This window comes from Schistocerca gregaria, chromosome 1, assembly GCF_023897955.1.
Source record: "Schistocerca gregaria isolate iqSchGreg1 chromosome 1, iqSchGreg1.2, whole genome shotgun sequence".
NCBI lineage: Eukaryota > Metazoa > Arthropoda > Insecta > Orthoptera > Acrididae > Schistocerca > Schistocerca gregaria.
In genome coordinates this window covers 290,049,415-290,058,930 of record NC_064920.1, presented here as the reverse complement: position 1 = coordinate 290,058,930, position 9,516 = coordinate 290,049,415, and the positions used below count along the sequence as shown (strand labels likewise).

The 9,516-nt window shown below is 40.9% G+C and overlaps 1 non-coding gene across 1 annotated transcript; it reads right to left on the bottom strand.

The window, feature by feature from the left end:
• Positions 1-8,439: 8,439 nt before the first annotated feature.
• Positions 8,440-8,514, bottom strand: Trnat-ugu (transfer RNA threonine (anticodon UGU)). The gene has a single exon. It is a non-coding gene; the product is annotated as a tRNA-Thr (tRNA).
• Positions 8,515-9,516: the final 1,002 nt, after the last annotated feature.

The window sequence follows — 9,516 nt, the reverse complement described above, 5'->3', positions numbered from 1 at the left end:
AAATTTTTGGATTGTTCCTTTAGTGACAACAGACGTTATTTTAGGTACGAATTTTTTGGTACAACACGACGCAGTTATTGACTTTCAAAATTCCTATTTAATGTGAAAGGATGAAAATGTACAACTGGCATTAGAATTTCTGCACTCTTTATCTGCAGAAGAACAAACAATTAATCAGACAGAGGTCATTTCTGCATCAAGTAACATAAACTGTCATTCCACATTGTTCACAGATACGTATGTTCACAACTACAATACACAAAACGAAGCCTACTATGACGTTATACAAATGATTTCGAGTAAGGTTTAACAAAGCAGTGCAAATACAGACGTCGAAAGTACGCAACTACGCAAAATTCTTTTATAGCAAGCTCCAGTTTTTGACAACATCCCTGGTACTATGTCCGGTTTTATGTATGAATTTCAAGTTAAACAGCACGACACATTTAAAGCTAAACATTATCCCATTCCGTATATTCACAGAGAACAAGTTAAGAAAGAATTGCAAGCTATGCTTGACCAAGGAATTATTGAACCGGCAGTTAGTCCGTACATAAACCCGCTCCATATTGTTAAGAAAAAGGATGGCTCACTTCGCCTCATACTTGATTCGCGTCATGTGAACGACATTATTATTAATGAAACAGATCGCCCACAGACAGTAGAAGAACTTCTACAGAAATTTCATGGTACTGCTGTTTATTCCACATTAGATTTGAAATCGGGATTTTGGCAAATTCAGCTCCATCCGAACTGCAGAAAGTACACAGCATTTCTCTGTTTTGGTGACTGTTATCAATTTTGTAAATTACCGTTCGGTTTAACAATTTATTCAGCAGCGTTTATTCGCGGTTTGAATCACAACGTATGTAGACGACATTCTTATTGGAGAAGCTAACTGGTCTCAGCACATGTTGATTCTGGAACAACTGTTGGAAACTTTTCGTGCACGAGGACTGACAGTTAATCTTAGCAAATCACACTTTGGCAAAACTTCTATAAAATTTCTTGGACATGTAATTTCAGCAGAAGGCATAGCGCCTGACCCGGAAAAAATTCAAGCTTTACGTGACATTACTGTTGCAAATACAAAGGAACAATTACGCAGCTTTCTGGGATTCATTAACTTTTTCCGTAAATTTATTCATTACTCTGCTTTAGACACCCCTAGATTATGCCAACTGACGGGTAAAAACACTATTTGGTCCTGGGATAGCCAAGCGTAGTCAGAATTTGTCAATCTGAAACAAGCTTTGTTGAACGCACCACTTTTATCACACCCAGATCATACTAGAACACAGCTTTAGGCGTACATATTTTTCAGGAAATTCAAGAAGACGGTAATACAGCAATTAAAAACATCGCCTTTGCAAGGCGCAATTATTCTGTTACAGAACTTGAAACATTATATGTTGTATGGGCATTTACCCGATTTAGGCATTTTCTTTATGGAAGACACACTACCGTTTACACAGACCACAGAGCTATCCAGTTTTTACTTTCTGCTCAATTTACATATGACAGATTAAGCAGATGGAAACTGTATTTACAGGAATTTAATTTTACAATTGTTCACATTCCCGGTACACAAAATATTGTAGCAGACGCACTATCCCGTTCTCTCTGCAACAATCAGCAAGACATCGCAACCAACTTCTGCCAGGCAAATTCTAGCGTCATGTATATTCAACATGCCGCATTTGAAAATTTCATTTCATCGTCATTACGAGACATAGCACAAGAGCAGAGTAAAGACAACGTATGGAAAGAAATTAAACACCTTTGGCAAGATAAGAACAACGTTGCCATTAGAAACCATTACACGGTACGCAATAACATTCTGTTCGGCCGCTCTCACCCTGACAGCAACAACTGGTTATTATGTGTTCCTGACGAGCTTGTTAACAAATTAATTTGGTATACTCATTTAAGTTACGCACATTATGGAGCCAGAAAATGTTTTCTTATACTGAGGCAGAACTGTTATTTTGCCAACATGGAGAAAATTTTCGACGAGTTTTAGCGTCATGTAAAATCTGCCAGAAAGCTAAATCAGACACGACTTCACATATTCCTCCGTTACATCCCATTGTACCTGTTAAATTGAGACACATGGCCGCTGTAGACATTTTTGGACCGATTCCCAGAACTAATAGAGGTTTTTGCTACATCTTTGTTGCTGTTGAACTCACTTCGAAATTTGTTACCTTCACTCCGTTGCGTAAAGCTACTGCTAAATCTATTTCGAATGCATTTGTAAAACATTTTTTATTTCGTGTAGGGCATGTACTGAAAGTAATTTCCGACAATGGACCACAATTTCGATCTGCGATATGGACACGTATGTTACGAGCTAGAAACATTTCTCCGATCTATATACCCAAGTATCACGCTTCTTCGAACCCTTGTGAACGACTGATGAAAGAAATTTGTAAACTGTGTAGAATGTATTGCCACAAAAGACATGTTGATTGGGACACACACGTACTCTCATTCCAGGATGTAATTAACTCCATACCAAATGAATCTACTATGCTATCTCCGACTGTTATGTTGAAAAATGTTGAACCACCTAACAAAATTAAAAAATTAGTATCCTTTCCTACATCTCGTCGACTACGCCACCATGAAATAATTGAGATTGCGCTCAACAACATCAAACGTGCCGCAGAGCGCCGGAGAAGACAGCAAAAACAGGTTTGTACACGCCGTGACTTTCACATTGGACAGAAGATATTAGTACGCACACACTATTTATCCAACAGAGGAAAGAGTAGATGCAGTAAATTTGAACTTCCATACGCTGGTCCATACAGAATTCGCAGCATTCCTCATCCCAATGTGGTACATGTTGAAGCTTTGAGAACCAGAAAAAGCAAAGGCAATCACCATGTCTCCAATATTAAACCCTTTATTGAATGAACATACTTTATGATTTATCACATTGTAATGCCTTTTCCGGTTATTGATATGAACACTTACTGATGATTATCATCTTTTTTCCTGGCAAGTGCCCGGCAAGGTAAGGTTAGCAGGTCGCTTTTCTTGTCATTATATATCAGACCGTGCACATTTTCGATTTTGTGTATGTATGATTGTTTTCCTATCGAAAGTAGAATTTTTGTCTCTATGCACTATGAAATGTTTAAGATGTGACAAACACCAGTTGACATTGACATTTTGCATTATGATATCTCAACATCTTGACTATTCTACATTTTTTTGCTACTACATTATGATACTGTGTGTATATTTTATGCACTTAAAACTGTCTGTTTTGACCTAATGTGTTTTCTGTCATGCTATGCTGTATGCTTAGTTGTATCACTAGAAACAAGTTTTTATTTACTGGGCATATGAATTAAATGCAAGATATTAATCCTTATTCATCATTTTTCAGTAAGCAATACCGTGTAAGAGAAATGAATTAAACAACCACAGTGGTTTACTATGAAATGGAAATTTTACCATCAGAATGAAGGAAAGAAAATGCAATATATTGTCATGAAGAGTAAATGGATCAGAATTAACAAGCATTAACCAGAATATACTGTGCACGTCGTATGATAGCAGTCTTGACTAATTATATTTCTTTCAGAATACAAGGCGATTGGTGCAGACTGTCAGACAGACCTACAGATGTTAATTTTAGTGATGAAATATGCTAGAAGTAAGAAACTCTATACTATATGAAGTAATGAATGATAATGAATAGTTGTATGAAGTAAATGGTAATATGAATATGCATAATGAAGTGTCTAATTTTTGCAGGTGATAATAAATGATGATGAATAGTTATATGAAGAATATGCTAATGAAGTTTTTCTTTGCAGATGATGATAACGATGAAGTTTATATATTTACTGTTAGTTAAGAAATGCTATGTAGTTTTTTAAGTATTTGTTGCAGTTCCTTTTGACTGTATGTCTTATGTCGCATAGTATAATGACTGAATGTTTTGAAAAGACAGCTAGAGTACATACATATTAAGTACACGTTTCAATACCTGTTAATTCGAAGTTCACTATTTTTCAGCATAATATGCATTTCTGCTTTCAGCTCAATAATCCCTTTTTGTATTTTTTCCAGGAGAAGCTTTTCGTGACATAATATGCTATAAGTAGTCAGTTATTAAAACTGTTCTAGTACTTGCATTTTTTTTACCCAGTTGTATCTATCATTTATGAATGTGATCACATATACTGTACTTATTTCATAACCTTGCTACAGCTGACTCATGACGGATGACGTTAATAATCCTTATTTCCAGCAATAAGTCAAAAGCATATATTTTCATGCCCCAGCAATTAATTATCGATCCGAGTGCAATGCATTGCTACAAAAAGAAATGCAAGTTCCAGCTATTACCAGTATACAACTAAATAATGCTACCAGTTTAAGATATATTTTTAGTCCTAAAGATAATGCAAATTTTCTGTATATTGATTCCATTACGTCTATGTATTATTGGGCTACTGACCTTGAGTAATAGTTCCAATGTCTTACATTTTAAATATGTCTTATGTCACTTACATGATATCGTATATAAACACCAGTAACCTGATGCTACACTCAATAGCTCCTGTTTTAAATGATGACTTGTGAATAACACTGAATAATGTTTTGTAACACTATATGAATACTTTGTAACTGGCCAATGAATGCCACTGATTCAATCAGATGAGTTATGAATAGTGTTTTGTAATACTCAATACTTGCTACATGTTTAGTAACTGGCGAATGAATGCCACTAATTCAATCAGATGAGTTATGAATAGTGTTTTGTAATACTCAATACTTGCTACATGTTTAGTAACTGGCCAATGAATGCCACTGATTCAATCAGATGAGTTATGAATAGTGTTTTGTAATACTCAATACTTACTAGCCAATGAGTGCCAATAATTGTTCATATCGGTTGATACATTAGTGTAATTCTATGATGACTAGCATAAGACTTAATGTGTCCTTCACCTTCTGACCTAATTACCAGCAATTACTGCAATATCCGTTTGTCCTGTCCATCCTCATGATCATGGAGCACTATATTGGTTTTTGCACTAATTCTACGTTGCTGTAAGAGTATGGATTCTACAAGAATATGGTGTTGACATATCAAGCTGTCCACCACCTTGAACGATGGAGATGTTATTATGGTCCTACTGTTTGGTGTACCTAATGTACTACCAAAATGATAACACTGAATATTAATACAACATTTCAGTGCCCTGGCTACACTGATAAATACTTCAGGGAAGAGAACTGCAGATTGTCTCACTTGGTGTTGTGCTTTTGTAGAAAGATATGGACTTTCAGTGCAGCTATGTGCAACCTACTGTGCTACAACCATCATGCAATCCTTCCCATTCCTTTCCTAATTTTTATAAAATGGTGAAGACTTATACAGTGCGTTTAAATTTTTGTAAAACGATAGAGACTTATGCAGTGCGTGTGCACTTTATTTAATTTCTTAATGTTTTCAGTTCATGTAAAAAAAATGGTAAAGACTTATACAGTGCATCTAAATTCTTGTAAAATGATAAAGACTTATACAGTGTGTGGGCACTTTATTTCATTTGTTAATGTGATCAGTTCATGTAAAAATGCTAAACACGTATACAGTGCATGTGCACTTTATGTCTTTTGTTAATATATTTTGTACTCATTACGTATATACATTGTCATTTCTGAATATATTTTGTAATCAGTGCGTGTGCACTTTATTTAATTTCTTAATATGTTCTGCACTTATCAATGATGTATATACTCTGTGATTGTAGCCTTAGTAAACTAAATAGATTATAGAAAAATTTGTTGCTCATGGCAAGTCCAATTGACTCACCATCGCTGCCAAATTTTTGCCCCCCGGTGGAGGGTTATGTAAGAGGTCCATAATTAAAGAATTTGTTGCTAGCGCACTCGAGCAATATACATTTCGCAGGGACTGCGAAGAGAAGATCCGTCCACAAGGGCGATTTGAAAAGTAGTGCCTCCGCATTTTTTATTCTGTTCTCAGTATCAGTTGAGGTAATGCATGTCACGCAATTAGTCGGTGGACATCCCCGCCTGCGCTCACAGCAGTTGCAAGTCTCTGCTGCTAGAGGCCTCCGAGCTGTACCGTGCTACATTTCGATGTGTAACGTAACTATGTCGATTCGTGAGAAACAGCGTGCTGTAAACGAGTTTCTAACCGCAGAAAACTGCCTCCAATTGAAATTCGTAGAAGAATGAAAGCGTTGGCCGTCTACGATGTATATACATCAATAAGGTTCCCTGTTGGGTTGTTCATGTTCGTGATGATGAAAACGGTGGCGCTAATCTCAACGTTTGTGACGGAGTTAGGAGTGAACGACCACGTTCAGCAACCGACGAGACTCGTCGGAATCGGGTTGACGAACTCGTGAGAGACAATCCTCGGATAACACAGGGGCAGCTCTGAGGTAAGGGTGGCATATCACGAGAGCGTGTACAGGCCATCATTAGAGAACGGTGGTGCGGAAAACTGTATGCACATTGGGTGTCTGAATGCTCACTCCTGACATGAAATGGAAGCGATTCGATATTTGTGAACAATTTCTTTTGGGTTCTGAGCGTGAGGAATGTTGTTTCCTCAACAACGTTGTGACAGGTAGTGAAAGCTGGTTTCACCATTTTGACCCTAAAAACATAGAGCATCAATCAATGGATTTTCGCCGCAAAGGATCAACGACGCCAAAAAGTTCAAGATCATGCCATCAGCTGGCAAAGTCGCACTCAGGGATGCTCTCGGATGTTCAAGGTGTGGTGCATTTCGAATTCATGCCTAAATGCACGACCACAAATTCTGCAAGGCACTGTGAGACCCTCAAAAAATTGAAAGCAAGACTCTGAAGAGTTCGTCCACACATGGAACACCCTCCCGTACAGCGTGCCAATGCAAAACCACACAAGAGAGCTGCGACATCTACAACAATCCAATGCCTTGCGTTCACTGTCGTCGTTCGCCCTCCATGCAGCTCCGATTTGGTCCCGTCCGATTTTCATTAGTTTTCAAAACTTAAAGAACGCCTTCGTGGACTTCAGTTTGATAGCGATTAAGCTGTGCAACCAGAGATGAGATTTGTGCCCACTTGAAAAGTGAATCTTTCTACAGTGACGGTGTCAAGAAACTGGTCACTTTTCAACATGCGCTCGTAATTACAGCGCGAAGCGATTTAAGCAGCCACCCTTCGCGCATTCCAAATGCGAATTGAACGAGAGTTCCCTTATTACTTTGTACGATGTACTTCTTGCCATTGATTGCACAGTGGTTTCCCAGGCATGGATGTAGATGGAGGTGCACCGTGTTCCACTCAAACCTCCCTGATTTCAAGGACCCAGGAGAGAGACACCGCAGTAGGTACGATAATAAAAATTCACCACATAGTAGAGCATCTCAAAGAATTTGTATTCCCGCGTCAGTAGTGCCGAGTATCGTCGCCAGAGTGCAGCATGGTCGCATTAAGTGAAAATGGCGACTCTATAGCAGCGAGTGCAAGGAGTAGTGTTGTTGTCAGAAACAAAATCGCCGATTATTCCGCAGCGAAATTATCATCATGTCTATGAATGTGATCCACCTGATGTGAAAACAATCAAGGAATGGTATAGAAAGTTTCTAGCAACAGGAAGTGTTCTGAAACATTCTGGCGGTGCTCGTTATGGAGTTTCAGAAGAGACAGTGGAGGAAATCAGACAAACGTTTCTCAGAATACTGCGTAAGTCAATTCGTCAAGCATCTAGGCAACCTGATTTACCTCGATCAACATTGCATCGTGTAGTTCACCAGCGTCTTCGTATTTGTGCTTACAAAGTACAAATTCTGCGACATCTGATGCTGAACGACAAACCACGCCGACAAAAATTTGCTGCGGGTATGCTGCAGTGTATTGATATGGATGACAGCTTCCTGGAAAGATGATTATTCTCAGATGAGCCAACCTTTCATCTATCACGAAGGGTTAATAGGCATAATGTTCGGATTTGGGTTCGAAAAATCCGCACGTTGTCAGTGAATATGTTCGTGATAGCCCTAAACTAAACGTCTGGTGCGGACTAATGCACGACAAGATTGTGGACCGTTCCTCTTTGCGGAACAAACAGTGAATGGGTCAGTATATATGGACAAGTTGGAACAGTTTGTGTACCCTCAGATACAATATTTGCAACCCAACATCATTTTCCAACACGATGGAGCTCCGCTGCATTGGCCAATGGCCGTTCGCAAGTACCTGGACAGGAAATTTCCCATTCGTTGGATCGGACGCGGAGGACCCATTGCCTGGCGACCATGTTCACCCAACATTACGCCGCTTGATTTCTTCATGTGGGGATTCGTGAAGGACCGCGTGTATGCTACCAAAGTGGACGATATTAGAATGACATTAATACCTTCAGCTGCTAACGGGGACTGATGAAAATGAGTGCCCCAACCGGGACTCGAACCCGGGATCTCCTGCTTACATGGCAGATGCTCTATCCATCTGAGCCACCGAGGGCACAGAGGGTAGGGCGACTGCAGGGACTATCTCGCGCACGCCTCCCGCGAGACCCACATTCTCACCTTGTATGTCCACACACTACATTCGTAGTGTCCCACCCCGACACACTCATTACTCGTGGAAAGCATTCTTACCAAGTTCCGTAAGAGTTCGGGGAATATGTGTGCATCCGCACAGAAGAAGAACATCATGGCCGGTGTTGCCAGAACTACACTCCTGGAAATGGAAAAAAGAACACATTGACACCGGTGTGTCAGACCCACCATACTTGCTCCGGACACTGCGAGAGGGCTGTGCAAGCAATGATCACAAGCACGGCACAGCGGACACACCATGAACCGCGGTGTTGGCCGTCGAATGGCGCTAGCTGCGCAGCATTTGTGCACCGCCGCCTTCAGTGTCAGCCAGTTTGCCGTGGCATACGGAGCTCCATCGCAGCCTTTAACACTGGTAGCATGCCGCGACATCGTGGACGTGAACCGTATGTGCAGTTGACGGACTTTGAGCGAGGGCGTATAGTGGGCATGCGGGAGGCCGGGTGGACGTACCGCCGAATTGCTCAACACGTGGGGCGTGAGGTCTCCACAGTACATCGATGTTGTCGCCAGTGGTAGGCGGATGGTGCACGTGCCCGTCGGCCTGGGACCGGACCGCAGCGACGCACGGATGCACGCCAAGACCGTACGATCCTATGCAGTGCCGTAGGGGACCGCACCGCCACTTCCCATCAAATTAGGGACACTGTTGCTCCTGGGGTATCGGCGAGGATCATTCGCAACCGTCTCCATGAAGCTGGGCTACGGTCCCGCACACCGTTAGGCCGTCTTCAACTCACCCCCCATCATCGTGCAGCCCACCTGCAGTGGTGTCGCGACAGGCGTGAATGGAGGGACGAATGGAGACGCGTCGTCTTCAGCGATGAGAGTCGCTTCTGCCTTGGTGCCAATGATGGTCGTATGCGTGTTTGGCGACGTGCAGGTGAGCGCCACAATCAGGACTG